Genomic DNA, 22,656 nt, shown 5'->3' on the forward strand with positions numbered 1-22,656 from the left:
AGCGTCACTACTAAAACGCAGGAGAGCAGGTGTGTGAGCCGCGTTTCCTTCAGGAAGGCGACTAGAGCAGCAGTTCGGCGGCATCGCTCGGCAGGCGAGTCGCCACAAAAGATGATTCCAGAGGTATAACTGCTGGGCTCAGGGTTGAGCAGGTGTCTGCGTGCTTCGTTGTAGGTGGGACATTCAAGCAGGATGTGGTTTATGGTTTCTGAATGAGTAGACCACTGGCGGTATAGGGGCGACTGTGTAAGTTTGAAGCGGTGAATCCAGCTGTACGTGTAGGCACATCCCTTGCGGATCCGGTGAAAGACCGTGGTAGTGGTTCTGCTGCGAGTGCGCGACAATAGAGGGGGTGGGCATGGGATATTCCACGTCTGGTGGCTGGACTAGATGACTGTATGAGGGGTCTGGCAGTGTGCCGGTGGCAGTTTTGCGGGATAGGGAAGGGCTTCGAGGGGAGAAAGTGAGCTGCCTTGGCAAGTTTATCAACGTGTTCATTGTCTGGGAGGCCAACGTGTGCAGGGATCCATTGTAGGGTGGTGTTTGCTCCTTGTTTCTGGGCAAGCTCTAACGCACGTCGGGTGCTCTTCACCAGTACAGATTGTTTATCAACATCCGATAACTTTTGAAATGCAGCCGAGGAATCGGTGAGTATGACCACTTCACTTTAGGGAAGGATTCAACATACGCAGTGCGACCCAGTTACGTGATGTCATCTTCCTTTACCAACGTGAACAGGAAGCTTTCCTCGCGACAGCTAAATGGCTTGATCTGTTCATTTTACCCGTTGCTCCAGCTTACGTTACGTTGATGCGTTAATAACGTCTGCTGCACTATACCTTCCTAGAATATTTTCGTGTCCTTGCTTCAGAACTAATAGCAATGAATATAGATTGAAGCGAAAGCCTCAAGTCGAGAGCCGCCGATATTTCGAACAGAGACTGTTCTCCTACTGGATACTTCTACAGTGGTATGATCTCTGTTCGAAATATCGTCGACTTCCGACCTCTAGCTATTGTTTCAACCTACCTTTACTGGACCTGTGGATTGTCTCCTCTTCAGCAACAAACGCAACTCGTACCATCGGTTGTAACAAAAATAACACAAATGCAGCACTTCACGGCATTATATAGTGTGTATCGCACATAAAGAAATAATATAAACAGATCAGAGGGACCCATTTGCTTTCTGTACAGCCTCGTACAAACGGCGGGGTACAAAATACTTCATAGAATAGAAAGTAATCATAACATCGTTTGCAGTAAATCTTGTCAAAAGAGGGATGTGTCGAATTTGGGTGTTTCCCGAAGGAATAATAGTAAGCGAAAGTCTAAAAGGACTAAGGTGGGTGCGACCATTCGATTCGAAGTTTTAAGACAGACTCAAGAAATGCTCTGGAGGAACGTCCCCTGAGAACTTGAAAATAGCGGCGACGATACGTTTGAAGGTGGTTATATACAGACATGGGTAAGTTACTCGAAGAAAGGAACTCGATACCAGTTAAGTTCACGTGCAAAAAAATTAACTAAGCTACTAACAACTTACAAATAACGAACATGAACTTGAAGTTCCTATAAGCTACTTTGGAAAGGTAACGAGTTACTTTCAAGTCACCTGCTACCTAATATCACCTTTCCAGTTTGACCTCTCTATAATTATTTCAGACATTGATCCCACAATGGGCGGTGCAAAACCACTGCTTTGATAATCGAAAACTACTGCATTATCTAATATGACGAAAGAAGCCTTCCTGTACGTGCGTCTATAGGGAGGGACTTGATGATTTTAATCGCGTAATAAGGTTCTTCAACAGAGCACAAAGCAGGCATTGAAGATTTAGGTTCCATGAGTTCTCCTCTACGCACATGTCGTACACTCTTAGAAAGTAACTTCACCGCATAGCACGCTCCTGGCCAACCGTCATCTCGAATTATATTGTTATCTTCCCTGATTTGTTGAAAACGGGAGGCGTACGCCTTTTCATGAACCTTGAGTAAGAAACAGGTGCTACATAATTAGCAGCACCTGTTTCTTACACAAATAGCGTAAAGTTATCGTCCGGTTTCCTGTCATCGCTGTGTTTGCGTAGCGTTCGTGAAAGCTTCATTTTTAACTCCCTGTATGTGAGGGAACTTAAATATCGGACCATCGTTAGACACATTTGACAACGAGATGTGTAGGGTAAGGTATTGCATAGAGAGGGTTACGGTAGCGGGAGAAGTAGCCGTCATGGTATTTACGTTACTTTTATTCTGTAACGTAAGCGGTATCGCGTTACTTTTTCAAATTTGTAGCGACGCTAGTATTGCGCTACTTTTCTCCGGAGTAGCGGTACTTCGTTACGTCAGTAGCGGGTAGCGGGTTTGGTAGCGGGTGCAACATTGATGTGCACTGACGGAGTATCAATGCAAGCCCGGTTTTCAGAGCCCCGTTCCACTTCAACCAGAAGCCATTTAGGCTGCCTATCGGTTGCGTTCCGGGAAAAATAAGGTTTGCTGTGATATAGCGCTCTTCCTTCTTTCTTAGTTTTCGGTTTTGGTTCCGTCCGACACCCTGGATGCGATCCATATAGCTCTTGCTTGAATAAGCATTTTAACCCGGCCGCATGTCCTGTTCCATCACGCACTCGTTTCCAAAAAAAAAAAAAAAACTGTGAATATCCTTCATGCTCTCTATCGTACACAAACTCACTGCAGAAAGACAAGAGCCTAGAAAGAAACTGCAGCAGCAACCTGCCAAGCGCCCTACAGCGCATGATGTGGCCTCAGTGCATACCGGCACGCGTCACCGTGCAATCTGCGATATCCATTCTATTCCATTCCATTCCATTTCGTTTAGTGCTTCCAGTTCTTGTGTCGGTTGCCTGGTCTTATAGAGTTTGGCTTGGAGACGTGATATCGTCCATGAAATGTTCGATAAAGCTTCGCTGCCAAAAATGGACGCTATTGGGAGAAAGTGCGTAAAGTTCATGGAAGTTTTAAGGCTCGATGAACATTGCAGCAGTTGTACTTGGAATGGAGAGAAAGTATCAAAACGGGCAAAACAGCTTTAGATGGAGCAAAACTCCCCCGGGTGAGATATGAAAGAGCACAAAGCAGAGTAGTTGGGAAGGAGGTGCTAAGCTCATCATGGGAGCGAAGCACATCAGCATGGCAGTGGGAACAGCGACATCTATTTAAACAGCGCAAGTAATGGAAGGCACAAATATCTGTACCGTAAAATCCCAACAGGACGCGTATAGGCTTATGTTCAAACACAAAGAAGTACGATGGAACAGCTGCTTCTGTTGTCTGCATCAAAGCGGCGAAAACGTTTCAACGCCGAATATCTTCTCTTTTCTTTTTTACATTCCGTGATTTTTGCTCTGCGCGGGCAGGCATGAGTCAAGTGCGCTTTGTAATTAAATGTAGTGCAGGGACCGCCTGCATGGCATATTGTAATAGCAGGTTCTCAAAACTAAGAAAAATGTAGTCGCTTATTGAACTATGTGTAGTCACCGGGGTGTTACGTGTTAACTCTGGTCTTCAGCGTAAACTGGAAACCTGCAACGTATAGTCGGTGGCGGATCCGAGAGGGAAGGAGGGAGGCGGCTAGGCGATCGCCTCCCAAAAAGACGTCAGTTTATACCACCAACTCAATACGTCGTTATATCCAATAACGCAGAAGGCACACATTGTTCCATGTCAACGTATCTGGCAATCGCACTGTAACATACGCTGTAACTCAACTGGCACACTTGCGGCTTGCTGCAAACAGCCGCCATCTTGCTTCGCGATGCCAATCGGTCGAACCGCGTCCTACAACTAATGCGCGTGCGCGATACTCGGATCAGACGTTTCATTCGGGCGAAAATGTCGTTGGTTTCTCTAATGACAACAGAAGCGGAAGGTCAAGTAAAAAAACACAATGTTTGATAGGAAGGGATGTCCGTTGTGCAACGCTATGTGCTTTCAAGTTACTACAGAGGCAGTGCCAGTCGTTGAGGAGTATGTCCGTCACCGTCACGAAAGTGTTTCGCTCCGTTGTACTCTAAGTTTTTGGGTCATATAAGGTAACGCTGTCCCAATGGAAGTTCCTGAGGGATGTTTGGCACCAGTATTTCCTGCACTTCGTTTTGCGCACGTGGGCAGTACTATTTTTGAGGCGTGATGTGGGCGAGCTTGCGCTTGTCCCATCCTACAGTTGGCAATACGACTGCCCGGATCCGTGAGCAAGATGGGCACGACACCTTTTCTTCAATTTTAGGACGGGGCAGTGTTGTTTTTGTAACGCGATGGAACGTGGGTCAATCAAAAGATCTGCAGAAAAAAAAAGACGACAGAAATGTTGTGGTGGATATTATATCGGATAATGCTTTATTTTTACACGGGCTCATCGTTGGCGTTATTACGGAAAAATTGGCGCAATATGGGCTTGCCAATATAGGCAGCCAATATTGGTCCAATAGGGAGCCTCGTTGCACTTTTCATGTTGGGCCCATATTGGCAGGCCACATTGGTCCAATATTGGGCCAATATCGGTGTGATGCCTGGGTAGCCCTCATGGTTCCTCCATGTCTCTCAAGGGCTAAGCACTGCCATACATAGCTAGACAGCTACTATTATACAGTGTGCTATCCCAGAGTCCTACAGCTCAGCTATATAGACCTTCCACACTATGTGTTTCCTCCACATTCCTCCTTTTTATGGGCGCAACTGTCGAACGCAGAAGGAATACGCTACGAAAGTACGTCTCTGCGCATGAGGGAAAGAAAAGGTTGGAGAAACACGGAGAAAGCGTCTCTCCACTCAGAAAGCAGCAATAAGAGGGTATTCGCAGACGGGCCACGACACTATGGTGAAAAAGATGAAGCAACGTGGACCAATGAGACCGTTCTACGTGCACGAGGGGAAACTGAGGGACTGCGCGACAGGCTGACCTACTTTCATAGCGTATTGCTCTGCATAATGCTTGTTTCCGCTGACTGATTGCAAAAAAGAAAAAGAGCGAGAGGCACCTAGAGACACAGAGAAACGTGTAAAGAAAAGAAACCGAAGAAGGAAAAATCCATTGCCGTGCAACTATGTCCAGTCACAGCTGCATTTGCAGCGCTTCAGTTCATATGTTTTTGCGTTCTTCAGACGGTGGAGGCGAACCGCTCCCTTGTAATGGCAATGCTCACGCTATGGTAGGCATTAAGTTGTTGCAATTGGAGCATCCCCTGCGCCCAGTGTGCGACTTCGTAAAACATTTATTGACATCAGTTTAAGACGCAGCACCTTAATTGCCATCATATGCGTGGAGTTTATCGTGTAGCCTCTTGAATGATGCTAAATTCGAAATGTAGGGCTTCGCCCTATTGTGAAAAGACCCCTTAGGTCTAATGCGTTACGGGACTGAGAAGTCCTCTCAGCCTGAGAGGGCCTCTGAGGCTGGTGGACCTCTCAGGCTGAGGGACCTCTCAGATTGACAGGATCTCTCAGAAGCTAATGCCCAGATCTGACATCGGAACATCAATGTTCAATTTCGCCGTCTACGCTGCACCTGTCGTCGGAGCGGTAAAATCATCCAGTTCTATGATACACCAGAGATAGGTACAGACAAGTACATGTCATAAAAGTCCACATATATTGAGTTCCTTCGATTGCACAGATACACTCAAGGCATGCACACTGCTATCAGATTATCTAACAGTTATTTCAAATGTCTTGCAGAATTGTGAATATCTAATATTTGTTGAAGGATCGCTCGCAAGAAACTACACGAAACGGTAAATAGCAGCAAAAGAAACTAGATTTAGCACTTACATGTCTACGAAAGCATACAGCTATCAGCAACACATACTGTCGTATTCTACAAAGCGTGAACTCATGGGACACATATTCGCAAGGACCGTACGGCGGCGATGAAAAATATTCTTGAGGAACTCTGCTTCCCGGTGATCAAGTTCGTCTGTTTTACGTATACTTGGGGACTCCCTATGCACCGTCTAGTTTCCCTTGCTTGCGTAAGACGCCAAATAAATGGCAAGATTGGGTTTCACCACCTTTGGTTCTCACCACCTGTCGCTTCGTACGAGATTCATCTGTAAGAAATACCATTTCAAAATGTCAGTGTAAGTCAGTGTGTAGGCATCGAAATATATAACATACCGTTTGGCACAAACCGCCGTTGGTAACCTAACGTGGTTGGTAATCTTCCTATCGGAGCTCATCATGCGTGTCTGCGAACAGTGGTAAAAGCATAAAGTGAACAGGAATGCCTGTCACTCACAAAAGCATATTTGACACATCGTCTACATACCTCAAAAACAGTTAGAATCCCGAAGACAAAACGCCAATTACTGAGATCCGCGGCCAACGTCCTCACACTTCAACGTTTCAAAACAGACTGATTGACCCGCTGGCGAGTGGCCGAAACGCTTCCACTTACGTGCAGTGCAATAATGCAGGGATTGCAAGAACAATAGCTTCAAGGGGGAGCAGCAATACAAGGTTATCACGGCACGTGTTCCTTGGAGGAATAATGCACAAACAAGTGAAATCTTGCGAACTATTTTCCAAAGCGGACGAGGTAGCATGTCTCGCGGCGCGGAGAACATGTAGCAACTTGCTCTGGGAGGTGTTGCACGACGCACTGTCGCCAAAGCTGTCTGAGAGGTCTCCCCAAACCCCTCAGGGCTACATGAATGATTCTACAACATCTCCCAGATTTTCTCTAAAAGGTCCTCTCAGACCCCTCTGTGCTGCCTGAAAGGTCCTACCAGACCTTCCAAGATTTCTTGAAAGGTCCTCTCAGACCTCTCAGGAAATTTTGAGAGGCCTCTTAGATATATTTTCGATAAGGCGGTCCCCGCTGTGAGGTTCATCATCACACTTCACCAAACTACAGAGGGCAATGGGGTAGAGTATCGCCTGTGGCGATGAAACACCTCACTCATCATCATCGGGAAAAGTCTTTCTTGTTCATGATGCTAAATGCTACGCAAAGCGTTCGTGGAAGAGTGGATTCATATCTGAATTCTTGAGTGTCTTTGTAGTGATTTTTTCTTGGCCTTGCATGGATCAGAGGGTGCATGCTGACTGAACTGCTTATTTCGGTTTCTCTGATAGCATCATATGTCTGTCACTGTCGTACCCGCTACCCTAATTAAATAACGGAACACGGCTACTTGATACTCCACTCAAAAGTATCGCAGTACTATGCTGTCGCTACGAATTCGAGAATGTAACGCGATAGCGCAACCGTTACCAAATAAAAGTAACGCAAATATATTCCGCTCTTTTTCCGCTGCTGCACCCTCGACGTTGAGGCGTCTTGTTGCTAAGTGCAGACTTCGAGGTAACTCGTTACTGTAACTAAGTTCCTTTTTTAGGTAACTTGTAACTTAACTTGGTACTTTTGCAGCCGTGGTAACTTTCAGAGGAACTCGTTCCTTTTTCAGGTAACTTTGCCACAGTAACTTCAATTAAGTTCCAAGTTACTTTTAACTCGCTTTTCACTAACGTCCACATATTTTCTTTCTTTCTCTCCGGTTCCTTCATGGCATTTTTTGCCATAAAACGAGATGTTCAATCAATGACAGTATTTTACTCAGGAAGTAAGAACCGCTGCCATTGAAATGAAGCTGAACCATTTTGAGCCCACAGGGAGTAAGATGCAAAGCGTTCGAATAGACCTGTATCAGAGAACGTCATCATGACATTGGTAAATAGACTGAAATCGAAACGAATCCGAAGGAGAGTGCTGGGTGGTACGAACGGGCACTTGTTTGCTGCCTCCCATTGAAAGAAAAGGAGGACCGAGGGCCGCGTCCCTTTAAGGGACCGTATCGGAATGCCCTCAAGACCGTGGCTTTCTTGCGCGACCTTGTTCACCTCTACCTTCGAGCGTAGTTCAATGGGTGGTTTTCAAGTTGAGAAGTGGCGCTACACATGCTGGGTCTTCGAACTTCCGGTCCGAAATTGCGCTCAATTGGAGCAAAGCAAAACTTCTACCATCTGGCTTAAAAGACAACCAAGATGAGTTTTCCTGGGAATGCCTGCACACCAAAGAAGTAAGGTACTGTAACGAATACTTCGCACGTGCTTTTCTTGCGACAAAGATAATATTTCGTGACACGTCGTGCATGTTTCGGTTTCGTTCGGCGTGCGCTTCAAAATCGCAATCTTTTCCTACGGGAAATGTTCTGTTACAGTGCGGTCAATTTGACACTTCAAATAACAAAGATAACAGGCAACATTTCAGATATGGCGCAACAAAATGTGCAGGCAGTATTTTACGGTGCAATCTTCGGCACTCTGACGATAGTAGGCATGTAATCGTTTTCTTTTAGTCTGGGAAGAAGCTGTGGCTTTAGTAATATTCTATTCACATTATGAGTTGATAATCTTATCACAGCCACGCACAATTCAACGTGATAAGTACACAGCACGACATTTGGTGACAAGTGCCTACACCCCTTAGTTCAATTTTCGCTTACGTTGACAACATTTTTCCAAAGGCGCAGGATCCAAGGGTATGCGATACATTATATGTCCATTTTCCGCAGAATTAGTGCGTTTACGCCCGTAACATTAGCTTATTTTAGGTTGAAAATCGCACTTACTCTATAAGACTCCAGCAGAACTTCGGACCGGAATAGTAAATCCACGTGACATTGCAACTTCCCTTACATCATTTTGACAGGAAGTTGCAAACCACCCATTGCACCAAATTTTGGCGCTGTCGAACACTATGACATCATTTGTTTACAAACAGGTAACGGTCTATTTTTGGACATGAACGAAAACGGTCTAAGCGTGCTGCAGTCCTCCGCAGGCAACTCAAGGTCTAACTCAACTGCTCACCCGCGCTGCACCTGCGTAATGATATTTTGCGTCTGAAGTAACTTGAAAGTAACTCGTTCTTTTTTAAGTAACTCAGTAACTGCGAGTTACATTCCAGGCTGAAGAACTTCGTTATTAACTTAGTTACATTTTGCACACGGTAACTTAACTTGTAACGAGTTCCTTTTGACGGGTAACTTCTCAATCTATGGGTGTATGTAATAACAGTGTACTATTTACCATAGATCGAGAAGTTACCCATCAAAAACGCATTGCATCTTACTCCCTGTGGGCGCACAATGGTTCAGCTTCATTTCAATGGCCTCAGTTCCTACTTCCTGAATAGAATACTGTCATAGATTGAATATCACGCTTTATGGCATAAAATGCCATGAAAGAACCGGAGTGAAAGCAAGAAAATATGTGCACGTGAGTGAAAAGCGAATTCAAAGTAACTTGGAACTTAGTTTAAGTTACTTTGGCAAAGTTACCTGAAAGAGGAACGAGTTCCTCTGAAAGTTACCACGGCGCAAAAGTTAAGTTATAAGTTACCGAAAACAGGAACTTAGTTACAGTAACGAGCTACCTCCAATTCTGCTATTTACGACGAGGCATCAAAAAGTTACGATACTCGTTCTGTAGTGCGAAAACAATGAATAGCACGGAGACGCCATGTGACACTAATTAGTTATCATGCCGAATGGCGTCGTTCTGTGAACAGTGGTCGTGTAACACGATTTTTGTGACCACGTGCGCAGGAACGATTCCACTGTGAACAGTCAACAAGACTAACATTAGACAAGCTAACACTAAATTATGCGTGAATCTCGCGCGGTAAATATGGAACGAAGACATTTAAAATGATTCGGTGGGCTTACGGCAATGAAGCAATCAAACATGCGAGGTGTTTTGCGTTGCACTCGCGTTTCAAGAGTGGAAGATCATCTGGAGGACGACGAGAGGTGAGTCGACCTTCCACGAGGAAAACCCTCGATAATGTTGAAAAGATTAACATAAGGGTTTTCGGACAACCATTCAGGACATCGCTAACATCCTCAACGTGTTGTGTGGAACAGTGCAATAAATCCGTACAACTGTTCTGGACACGCACCGCATTGCTGCAGAATGCGTGTCCGGGATTCCGATTCCCTAAACACAAGGCGCACCGTGTGGAAATATGTCGGGCTCTCGTCAGCACGTCTTAAATGACCCAACTTTCATGTCAGGGGTCAGCACTAGGGAAGATACTTAGTTGTACGGTTATTACGACCAGAGTCCGAACAACACACTTTGCTGTAGAAGAGCTCAGTGTCTTCAACACCCAAGAAAGCGAAGCCCAATCTCAACAGCTTCGGCAGCGCTTCCCGCTCGAGTAACGAGTGCGTGCTCAATGCAGTTTCAAGGCCGTTGAAATTGAGTCTGAGACTCGTTCTCAACTTTTATGCCAACGGACCCAGAACTATGGTGTTGGGGCAAGTGGATGCTCCATCATGACTGTACACCCGCTCAGAGAACGTTCGACACATGTACGTTTTTCGGCAGGTAGGTACGCAGGAATATTGTTGCAAAATATTTTACAAAATATACATAGCGAGACCGCTAGGCAAGCCTGTGCGGTGACAACAACATGACCACCATTCCTGACTGCTCGACACCCCTGCAGAAAAGACCTTCCAGGGAAGCTTTCCGAAGCGGAAAAAGCTCTGGGAGCGGTGTATCGGTGCATAAGGGGACTGCTTGGAGGGATATTGTGGCCGAACTTGAGTGATGTACGTGATTCCGTGTCCAAAGATCAGAGGGGTCAAGGGATCTAGCGAGTCAAGAATTCCACTGGTGGATCTTTATAATCACAGATCACAATAATCGCGGTCCCTTCGCGTTGCCATGCCAACGTGATGGCACATTATCGCAGAGGTGCTGCCACGCATTGCGAAAAGCGGTGTGGGACTCACGCAATCGGCGATCGTGATTGTGCGTATCGTGAGTTATTTTACCGAGCTCTGCACACGAGTCGTAGCCGTCCTCTAATTTTTAATGATTGTTAAGCTTTTTATTTACCATTATGCCATTTTCTTTCCGTGATATACAGCGCAATCAAAATATACCTGGCGCTTGTCACAATCACGTGGTCACTGCTAACATGTTACAAACTGCCGTGTGACAACAACAAACCGTGGTCCACGTTAACCGCGGTTTGTTCAGGTAAAGGCGATTAAGGGTAACAGCAGTTAACACTGCCCGTGTGACAAGGGTATTAGTAGACTGTTGATAACCTGGCTTCTAAAGTACCGTGTGATGGCACCCAATTAACAGAAAATTAAGGGTCTCGGTCATGCACGTGGGCACTAGTTCCAGTATGTGCTATAGCTGGGGGGATCTGTTTATTTGACAGAAAAAGTCAGCTGGAAATCACGGCTTTCTGTTCCTGTGTCGTAGATCTCCGGCGACCGTTACAGACGTGCCGCACTCCTACCGTGCGGCACGTGCAGCCTGTAGCCACACGAGTGCGCAATAACTGCACTGTGACGTTAAAGGGACCATGAAAGGATATTTGACAAGCCCACGATCGTTTTCAGTTCGTTCCACTGTACTAAAGCATTCATCCTGTGAAATCTGAAGTTGAAAATCGTTCAAATAACGAAAATATTCTATATTAACCACGGCCGTGAACGGCGGCTGCTACTACCCGCCTACGACGGGCACTGCCCGTGACTTCAATCACAGCGGATGTTGCCGATTCGAGGACGGTCTTTAGCGAGCAAACTGCAAATTTTGCAAGCAAGCTCGCAAACTTCGTCATGAAATATGTTTTAATTTGACCTGGAGCTAAGATCGTATCTAATCGTTGACACAGAATACTACCAGAAGTGCAACGTAGCCGTTGATTGTCAGCATGTTTACCGGAGCACGTTTTCCTTTCTGTGCTTCGTCTTCGTCAGAAAATGTCTCTGTCGGTGGCCTTTTGGGAGCTGCTGCGTACAGAACGATTCCTAGACCCTGTGCCCGTCACATAATCTCTTCCTCCATCGCTGACAATTTGCGTTTCGTTATATTTCTACTGATTTCGACGACAGATATACGATGTCGTTGCTGTCCAAACCGAAACCATGCACCCACGTGGTCCCGCGTGACGTGTGCTCCCGGTCGTCCACAATTGGCTGAGAGGAGTGGACGTTGATGACGTAAGTCCGCTTCGAAGAGATGTATCTGGCAGTCACGCCCCGCTATTTTTGCGTGGTATCTGCACCCCCGGTGCACTGAATACGGTTAGAAGTCGATGTGTGTATGATAGTGAGGGCTCATGAGAACCGTTTCCGGCAGAGTACTCAGAATTCGCGAAAATCATTTTATGGTCCCTTTAATAGTCTACTAAAACTGCCTAGTAGCAGAGACGTTAGCGACGTTACTAGTAACGCCACCATGTGCAACGCTGATTGCTGGTGTGTGCCGCTTTGGTGAAGTGGTCATACGTCAGTACTGTGATTCCTCCTGCTCCTCCAGGCATTGTGCTTTCTGTTTTGTGCAACACATTTTACCTCCGCTGTCACAGCACTTGTCATGGCGCAAACTGCCCTCATTCACATGACAGAACGATGAAGATTGCAATCCAAGCAGAAATGTAGACTACACGACCAGTCACAACAATGGTATCAGACCGCGATTGCAGTACGAGGAACACGTGTCGAGTGCAAACAGAAGCGGTCTTGTTGAACTGTCTACTTCGTCGTCCAATTACTTGGTTTGTGTTTGCCCTCTGATCCGATGTCCAGACCATCTGCCATCTCAGCACGCCTGAGGGATGCTCGGCGGGAAAAAACAGAAGTCTGGGCTTCCCACGTTTCTCCCTTTTCTGATAGCAGGCGTCAAGTATGACCTCGGGCCTCGCTACTCGGTTTTTCGTAATGTGCGGGTTGTTCCATTTTCTTCTCGTGGACCAGGTGGAACTTGCTCAGTGAACGTCGTTCGCACAAAGGTACGAATAAAGAAGGAAACAAATTGCTGCATTCGCGTTTTCAACGTGTCAAAGTGGTCGCGCTACGTAATTTAAGGGACATGCTTACCTATCCGAATTGCGCGCAGTAAATTGCGTTATATGATCGAATTCAGGTAGAGTACTCTGCTTATAAATATTCACTATGGCTGCGTAAAGAAGTAAACATGCTGGTAACAGGAGCTAGGGAGATTGGCTGAGCAATGGCAAGGACATTGCAATGAAATGAAGGAATAATATGATATACAGGTTTTTTATTTTTATTTATAGATTTGTTATAAAAAAATCTATGAGAACAGCATAGATGCCGTTTTTGCAGGTAAGTTATATGGCCAGGCCGATATCCTCTTGAAGAGAGTTTGTTCCTACAAGATGACTTATTTCGTAAAATTGATTAATGACCTCTTTCGTTATTCAGTGTTGGACAAAAGCGACTTAGACGAATGGGAGACAGTCGTCGTTGAAAGCCATTCTTTCTTTTAAAAACACTGAAACGAACGCGTACAGTGAAATATCAATCGCCTAATTCCGCTATGCAGATGAGCCGAAGCCAAAATCACGCGCCACTGGAGCGCATGACCTTCGCCGACTGAGGCCTGTCCGGGCCGCAACGCAAAGCGGTTGATCTGGATAATTCAGTGCTCTAGGAAAGAAAAGCGTCGAGGACATTACCGTGTGCAGAAAGCACTACCGGAGCTACTGAGAGCAGCACAGAGGAATTGCCCGAGCATTCGTGTAGGCGGGCACAGGTCATCTTAGCTCGATTACATGTCGCTACCTCGTGCGGCTGTCATGACTGACCCTCCGTTCCACTTGCTCTTACCCGATAGGAACTTGGTTTGATTGATTGACTGATTGATTGATTGACTGATTAAAAAGAATACACGCATATGTAGACTCCCGAGTCGCGACAGGCTACTAGAAGAGAAAGTAGATGAACAAGTAAAAAAACCAAAAGGCAAAAGCAATACAAACGCACCACAAGCTGTCCAAGAGACATAACAAATACTAACAGGGGTCAATTGATGAATGAGTTAATAAATAACATTCACTGGCGATTTAGCGGTAAATGCGAGAGAAATGCGTTAGCATTAACCGCCTTTTCCTGTCCATACTTGACTTCCAGGTATCCACTTCCGGTTTAAACCCAACTTCCGGTCGTCCACTTCCAGTCTAAACCCGACTTCCGGTTGTCCACATCCAGTCTATGCTTGACTTCCGGTATGCATTTCCGGTCTAGCTCGACTTCCGGTTCTCCACTTCCGGTCCAACCTGACTTCAGGTTGTGCACGTCCAGTCAATGCTTGATTTCCGGTTTCACACTTTCAATTACTATATCTAAGTCCATTTAATTAACCTTTAATTAGTCTCAGTTAGTCAATTACCCTTTAATTACCTGAGGTAATCTTGAATTCCCTTAACTACCTTCATTTACGTTTACTTGCCTTAATTACTCTCAATTCCCCTTTAATAGACGTTAATTACATTTAATTAACTCCGGTATACCCTGTGGTTACCTTCGGTGTTCTTTAATTTCATTTAATCTTTCTCTACATATATCTTACATTCATTACCTCTAAACTCAACTTTCTTGTTTTAATTACCTCTAATTACCTTCAATTACTCTTACCTCTTACTCACCTTTGACTACTTCAATTTCACATCATTTGCCTCCATTTACATTTACCCTCTTATATCCCCTTTGCATGTCCACTTATACCGCTGTCTCGGTGAGGCTTCACCATCTCTCACACACACACACATTGACATTCCTTATGCTAACCCATTAAAAGACTCATAGCTCAAAATTCCGTAGACCAGATTCAGCAATAGCCCTCAATGCGCACTGCATAAGCTACCCCGCCCCTAAGACAATAGCCGAGACACACAGACTTCACAGGGTATCGCGAAGGTCACGTGGTTTCAGTAATTGCGCAACTGTTTGTTTGGCCTGCATTTTATGACCCGCTGGCCAGCCCCAAGAACTTTGTTCGGTGCTGCCTTTTTGGGTGTTGCTGTTATCCGGGTAGGCCATCGACGGTTCGAAGACACTGATGTTGACAATACAAGTGCGGATGACCAAAAACCATGAGTGTTGAGTTGACGCTCCCTTTTTCAAGTAACCCCACTGTGAGCTACGACGACGCTCGTCCACGGGAGCCGAACCTGAGCCGACCAGAGCAATGTTTTTTTCTCCTGTCACGCTTTTTCCCGGTTTCTCTGTAAATAAAGTTAGTTGCAGTTTGTTCTCGAACTGACTGTATGCCTCGCCGCCTTCTTTCTTCGAGTTTTCAGCCGAACCCATCGAACGTGTTAACTCTAGAGAGGGAGATCTTCAATTCGTGCTACTTTCTCCTAATTTCTACTACACGGGGTTGGTCTCTGTACTTAGTGCAGTCTTGGGTGGTGCACCACGCTGCATTCGTCGCACTATTCGGGAGGGAACCTACTTTATCTGACACTGTAACTGTTGCAAACGATTCGAATTGACTTCAGTCCTGCATAGTGAGGTACCTGCAGTATGTCACTGCACGTCAGTTATCGCTGCCCTAAAATGATCTAATCCGACAGCACCGCACATCTCGTCATTCTTCGGAGCAGACATCAAAGTGTTCACTTTCAATACAGCAGCTATCGCCTTTAAGGGTTAGTCCTTTTATCCACTACACTGTAAGGTTAGAGTAGCATTTCGTTGGAAACAAGGTGATAAGATGAAAACGGATGAGAATAAGCTATTCAACTCTCAGTTCTGGAGCCGAAAACCTACACGATTCTAAAGGGTGTACAAGACATTCGTGGTCTCCTTAGCAACACTCAGCAGGCACCGCTCCGAAGCCGTCCGAAATGGTAGAATACGTTCGATTCAACTGTGATGTTGAATAATGCAATAGTAAAACTGCTGAAAAAATACAGAATACATCAGGCCCCTGGCCAACGTTATTGCCATGTCAGGAGAAGCTATCGTGCTGCCTGCGTCAGCTTCGAGTGCTTCTGTTCAGTTACTTATGAATGCCGCACAACTTTACAGCGTCGATTACGGTATAGGTAGCGTTTCCGGTTTTCGGTCGTTACCGAAAAGCAGCGATAGACGTACGCCGGTAAAATTTTCTCATGGTTGGTGGAAACGGATTTTGCACCGATAGCCACCGTGAGTGACCTTTTCAGCTGCTCGGTTTTGTACCAAAAAAGGGGATCACTCAAGTAACTGATGAACTCCACTTCCCTCAAAGGCAAGTAAGTGGAGAAAATGAGGAAGCTGATGTTGGGAGACTCTGCAGTACTGTATGCTAAGTTGACCTTTCTGTCAGAAACCTCACTCATTCTTGTTGAAATCATGGAACTGATGGAGTCAGAGCGTACAATAGTAACTGATGTTTTCTACGTGCTTGGACTACGATTGGAAGCGAAACTGCAGACGCGGTGTGAAGCAACACCGTGTTCGGAGTTTGGAACAAGAACAACAACCCTTCTGGGGGGGGGGGGGGTGAGACGATGACGGAGTTACATCCGGGGCAGTGCCTGGCAGCATTCAGTAGATTTTACGAGACCGTGCGCACACATTGGATCTCTACAAGGGAAAGGAACCTGCCTCTCACAATGGACATTTCAGTCCTGGTCAGTGGACTCTTTCTGGTACAAAGTCAGGGTTCTTGATCCCACCAACAAGTCTGAAGTAGGCGGTAGCGCTGAACACATTCTTCACGCTTTTAAATGTGTCGTGTCATCCAGTGACCTGCCACAACTCCAGGACGAGCTGGATGAATATATCTTTTGGTGACTGTGACCCCAACAAGTGACTTTTCTATTGCTGGCTTCTGGGCGGCGCACAAGGAACAGTGGCCGGTGCTATCGGTCGCAGCTTTGCACTTCCATGCACTTCCGGTATCAAGTGCTAATGTAGAACGCATGTTTTCACACCTAACATTTTTGTAGCGAAAAGAGCGGTGTGCGATATCTGCCGAGCCTCTTAACATGCACCTGGTCATCTATTACAATAAATTGAGGCCGTAGCCGTTATAACTCTTGTAAAACCTGAGAATATAGTGCTTTGTTACTGTACGTATAGCTAGCGCCATTGTCGTTTCAAGTCGGTTTTTACCGAGTGTCTTGATGTTTAAAATATTTCCATCGAAAGCCACCGCTTCGAGGTGAGCCTAATAACCACCGTTTTTTTTTTCACCGTTTCTCTAAAAAAAATAAGCACCGGAAACCGGAAACCCTAGGTATTGGCTAAGCCTCGGGTGGATCGTGATGTCATCGCTAGACTGGAACTGCTTGCCACGACTTTTGGGGCGTCGGTGTCCACGTCGCGTCACGCTGCTCCCCCTCGATCGTTTCTTTATCGCGGCACCGGTTCAGTAGGGAGATTTAGAACGATTGCAAGGATTAGAAGACATTTAAAGATTAGAAGAGATGGGAGGTCTCTATTATAAGGGTTCCGAAAATATGATACGCCAAGCACCTGATTCCTTTCAAGTGGCTGGCATCATGTTGCCATCATGTTGGATTTGCATTCGCATCATGTTGGATTTGACGGCTACATTTATAGTATACTTTTCGTAGAGTGCTTCAGATGTGCTAAAACCCCTGAATGTGTGCTTCGTTTTGATTCCGTATTAGCACCACGAAGCAAGCAGGAGTATGAGCAGCGTACAGACGTGGACAGATGGAGAGAGGACAGCAGGAATGAGTGGGGTAAAGGGGGTAGGTGTGCGTCCTGGGCCGGCTTCGGGGGGAACAGTGCCGACATTCGTCTGGAACCCACCATCTCCTAACCTTCCGCGCGACCTTGGTTACCAGCAAGGAGGGGACGCTTTTACCCACTCTGCTATGCCGCTCGTCGCTCAGTGTCTGTAGAGCGCATCTCACGTAATGTCATCCACGTCGTCTGGCAACACGGAGGTCGCGGAGTTACAGCGTAGGCGGTGTGCTGCGGACCATTCGCGCAAATGCGCAGAGTTCGCTGGCGTGACGGAGATGCCTGCTGCGGGAGATAAAGACGCAGTGACCGAAAAAGGGGGAAACGTAAGCGGCGTGCGGCCGATGATGCCAAGAAGCGACGTGCGACAAAGCGTGCCGCCATTACATTTGATCAGATCTTCAGAAAAGTGCCCCAAAGAGTACAGTGACTTCAACAAGAAGTGAACGCGGTTGCAGGTGAAACCCCTGTTCTGCACGACGCCCATGGAAACCTATGTCCGGTCTGCCGTTGCGCCGCAGGCAAATCATGTACGGTCGCAGCGCAGGGACCGCTCTTGTCTGCTGAAATACTATCGCATTTCCTTCGCGTTTGGCAGAGCGCGAACGAGTACAGCGAATCTTTTTTTCCTGCCGTCCTCGACTCCGCCCTTCTGATAACAGTGTTCTGTTCATTGTTTCCCCGTTGCCTTTATTTAGGTATTTATTTCAGCAAACCCACAGGGCTCTTGAGGAGGTACAATACATGGGCGAGAGGGACGTGAAGGCACATACGGGGTGTCCCAGCTAAATGCGAACAGATTTCTTGAAAATATATATATCACCTTTTCGAGATGAAATCAATTGCAATATAGCATATGCTGAAGGGCACTCCTTAGGAGGGCACCAGAAAACTCCTAAGCCAGTGCCCTAATTAACTTTCAATAATTAACATTTTAATTATAAAACCTACCAAGTTGTCCCAATGACAACATCTAGTCCCTTCGGTCACCTGATACCGTAGCCGTTTTCAGAACAAAAATCCGTTCAATAGATCGTCCGCAAAAAATTCATGAAGGAACACCATTTTTTCCTTTATTTTGTTCATGGCGCATATCCAGAGGCGCGTCTTCTCTAATGCTCATGCTCATGCAGCTCATGCCGTCAGCTGTTTGCTCGGTTATTTGTTGGTGGTGGTGGTGGCGGTGGTGATGAAAGGGCTTGCCGTTGTCGGCCACACAGCGCTGGCCATGACGCCCTGGGGGAATGTGCGTCCTAGGCCGACTTCTAAGGGAACTGTGCGGATATATGTCTGAAAGCGTTATTGCGAAAGCGTTATGTGCGAAAGCAAATTAGAGACTGATGGTGTAATTCGCCGTGTTCAGAATCCCACAAGCTGGTGTGCTGGATTAGCGGTGGTTCCCAAGGCTACTGGAGGCTACCGACTATGTGTCGATTTGACGCACTTGAATGCCGTGATACTGCGCCAAAGACAAGTCTTGCCAACAGTTGAACAGTGCCTAGGATAGCTTGGCGATGCCAAGGTTATCTCCAAGCTGGACGCTACATCCGGATTCTACCAAGTAAAGTTATCTCCGGAGCTCCGAGGAGCTCACAGCGTTCATTACACCATTCGGAAGATACTGCTTCCGTCGGCTGCCCTCCGGGATCGCATCCGCACTCGAACTCTTCCCAAGAAAGATGACACGAATATTGGAAGGTCTCTCGGGCGTTGTAAACATGATTGACGAGAAATTTGTCTTTGGTAACACTCGTCAAGAACATGACTTTGGACTGAACTCTGTGTTTGCACGGTTCAAGAAGGCTGGAATGACACTGAACCAAAGGACATGTACATTCCGCGCATCAAGGGTGAAGTCCCTCGGTGTGCTTATCAGCGATAAAGGCATTTCCCAGGATCCGGATGGAATGCTCGCGATCAAGACAATGCCTCCTCCTGAAGATGTTGCTGGTGTTCGCAGACTCCTAGAACACGTCAACCATGTTGGCAGATTTCTTCCGAACGTGTCACATATCACAACACCTATTCGTGCACTCTTGAGAAGGAATTCAGCCTGGTTGTGGGGACCAGAACAGCATGAGGCTTTCAACAAGCTCAGGGAGATGTTATGATCAGACATTTGCATGTCCCGGTATCATCCCAAATACAAGACTACTGTTTCTGCAGATGCCAGTCCGTACGACCTAGGGGCTATTTTACTTCAAGAACTGGTGAACTGCGTGCGATAGCATTTGCATCGCGAGCTTTGCCTATTGCGCAGAGCAGGTGCCGCCTAACTGAAAAGGACGCCCTAGCAGTCACTTGGGCTGTTCGCCGTTTCAAAGAGTACCTCAGCGGTTTAGTATTCGTAATAGAAACGCATCATCAGCCGTTGGCGTCGTTACTAGGCAACATGGAAGTTGACCTGGCTTACACCTTGGATACAATGGTTCCGCCTTAAATTAATGAGATTCGAATATGAAGTTTAGTATGTCCCTGGGTGATTGTTGGCCACAGTGGATGTACTTTCCAGAGCACACGTGGAAGATCCACCTCAGTCGTTGGTGGACACCGTGGAGTTATTTGTCTCCGATGTCGTTACAACTGTTTCGGACATCGTCTCACCACAACTGGAGTCTGTAAGGTACGCCGATGCTACTGACGCAGAAGGCAAGCTTCTCGTCGAATACTGCTCTGGAAACTGGTCTAAGAAATCTCGTATTCCGTCTCACACCAGTATATTCTGGCAATTCAGGAATGAGTAGACCGTGTGTCAGGGACTTCTTTTCAAGGGTTCTCGACTTCTAATACTCGCAGCTTTAGAAAAAGAAGTTCTCACCCGTTCGCATGAGGGTCATTCTCGCGGGCAGAAATCAGCTCTCAAATCACGGATTTGGTTACCCACAGTACAAATTACATAATGTCACGTGAACAGATATGTGAGCCGCTCATCGCTACAGATACATCCTTACCTTGGCAACATGGTTGGAGCGGATCTCTTTTATCAGACGGCGTTGACTATCTTCTTCTTGTTGACTATCATTCGAGGTTCCCTCAGGTCATAACTCTGAAGGCTACGTTTTCCACTGCGGTAATAGGTTTTTTGAAGAACACGCAGTGCCACTGCGGCGCTTACAGGAATACGGCAGGAGTTAACGGAATAAGTTGCGAACGATTGCTGATGGGACGCAGACCTCAAACAAGAGTCCCAAAGAGCGTGGAGAAGTTGAAGCCGGAGTGGCCTGCGGCTATAGAATTCAATCGTCACGACAAAGCTAACAGGCTGCGGCACGCCCTACACTTCAACAGACGTCAAAGAGTTAAGGACCTCCCACCTCTCGCCCTGGGGGATAAGGTGTGGGTAAAGGACGTCAAGCGTGCGGGCCAGGCCCTGGCAGCGGCTGCATGACCTCGCTCCTACAAAGTCGGAAACATCTATTACCTACGGAACAGAGTAATGCTTCTGATCGTCACGGACGAGGTTCTGTCTGAGTCACCTCCGGATAACGTACTGGCTCCCACAGTGCCCCTCCTCCTCAATCGCCCAGGGCACTTTCCCAGTCCATTGAAGCGGACGGAACTACGGTTAGGAGATACGGAAGACTTGTGAGAAAGCCAGAGAGACTGAACTTGTGAATTTGGTAATGTGTGGGGGCTAAATACTTATTATTTCAGTTTCATGTAAGCATGCAGTGATTAATTGCTCTTTCTACTGAGAAATGTCATAAGATCCGCAAGGCGACATGTAGTGTAGACTGCAGGGAACGCGTGGCTCAGTGGTTAGCGTGCTGGCCATGTCGCGTTGAGACTGGGAGGTACCCGTGTTCGAATCACGGAGCCGGCTGTGTTGTCTGGGGTTTTCCTCAGACGCTTTCAGAGATATGTCGGCACAGTTCCCTTAGAAGCCTGCCCAAGAGGCACATTCCCCCAGGGCAGCAGTCGTGACGTTGCCCACCACTGTGAGGCCGACAACGGCGAGCCCTTTCACCAGCACCACCACATGTAGTGTAGTTAGTGATAATGCTTCGAGATGGCCTGTTATGTTAAGGGGACGGAAGAGAATAAAGACAAAGTTAGTCATTCTATCTCTGAATACTCTGCATGGTCGTCGTTCTCTTTATCTCCCACAGTGACTTGCCGATCACTCAGTCCCAAACACCCGGCCCACGGGCCGTGTATTTGTCCCGCAATGACCTATTCTGTGGCCCGAGGGCGCTTGACAACCAAACAGACGAAAGCAACCAATTGCAGCAACCAAGCAAGATGTAATTAGGAATTAGGAATGAAACCTGTTTTTCAGACATTGTTTTTACCCTTGCTAGGCGTAGTGCATCCCCTGTCCGTGTTAGGCAAAGCATACGCATCTGAGAACGTCTTGTGGGTCATTGAGCTCAAAAAGTTGCGGTCACAGCAACCTGGTCATCGCGTACACTTTGGTAAACTACCACCCTAACTAATGAGAGGACTAAGATCATCCTAATTATCAAGTTACAAGCATATTTCAATAACAAGCTTATTGAAGCAGCATTCCTTTCTCCAAGTGAAACTGTAAGCAAAGGCAACTCGTCATTCGTCAGTTCATTCTTCGACGTGCATGCTTCATAATCGTTTGAGAAGAACCACGTATTTTTCTCCAATCATTTTTTTTTATAGTTTCGGTACCCGATTTGGAAATGCAGCATATTTATTTCTCTTGGTGTGTTAACTGGGCGTTGTTCAGTAATGAATTCTGCGCACAACATGGCTCCACAACAACTACACCGCTCCTGCTTTTTTTAAGTACATTTTTATTGGATGGTATATTAGGGTATTTTATTGTAATTAAGATAATTTCCTCTCTGTGTGGTCCTCCGTGATGTGGTCTAAGGTTGATGCGGCCCGTGACTCGATTTCAGTTTGAAGCCCCGGCAATAGTATTCGCCGCTCCTTCTGGCTGCTCGCCACCTGGCGGACCCCAGTAGAAGCACTCAATGAATGATAGTAACAGCAGCCAGCCGATACGTTTCGCGGTGTCCCGAAACGATGCCGAAACTCCCCTTCCTATGCGATGGAGTTTCCTGGCTTACCCCAAACGACGCCGACGTTTGGGACTTGTACACACATGTTCCATATGCAGCCAAAGAGCTGCAGCTACCTTTCCCCCTGTATATGAACCGGCTTGCACTGGGCTTTTAGTGGTG

The 22,656-nt window shown here is 46.6% G+C and overlaps 1 protein-coding gene across 2 annotated transcripts in view; it reads left to right on the top strand.

Annotated features, from left to right (window-relative positions):
- LOC135385555 (dopamine D2-like receptor) overlaps positions 1-22,656 on the top strand; it is an 844,468-nt gene that overhangs the window by 364,144 nt on the left and 457,668 nt on the right. The window lies entirely within an intron of this gene.

The sequence above is a fragment of the Ornithodoros turicata genome, chromosome 2 (genome assembly GCF_037126465.1).
Source record: "Ornithodoros turicata isolate Travis chromosome 2, ASM3712646v1, whole genome shotgun sequence".
NCBI classification, from domain to species: domain Eukaryota; kingdom Metazoa; phylum Arthropoda; class Arachnida; order Ixodida; family Argasidae; genus Ornithodoros; species Ornithodoros turicata.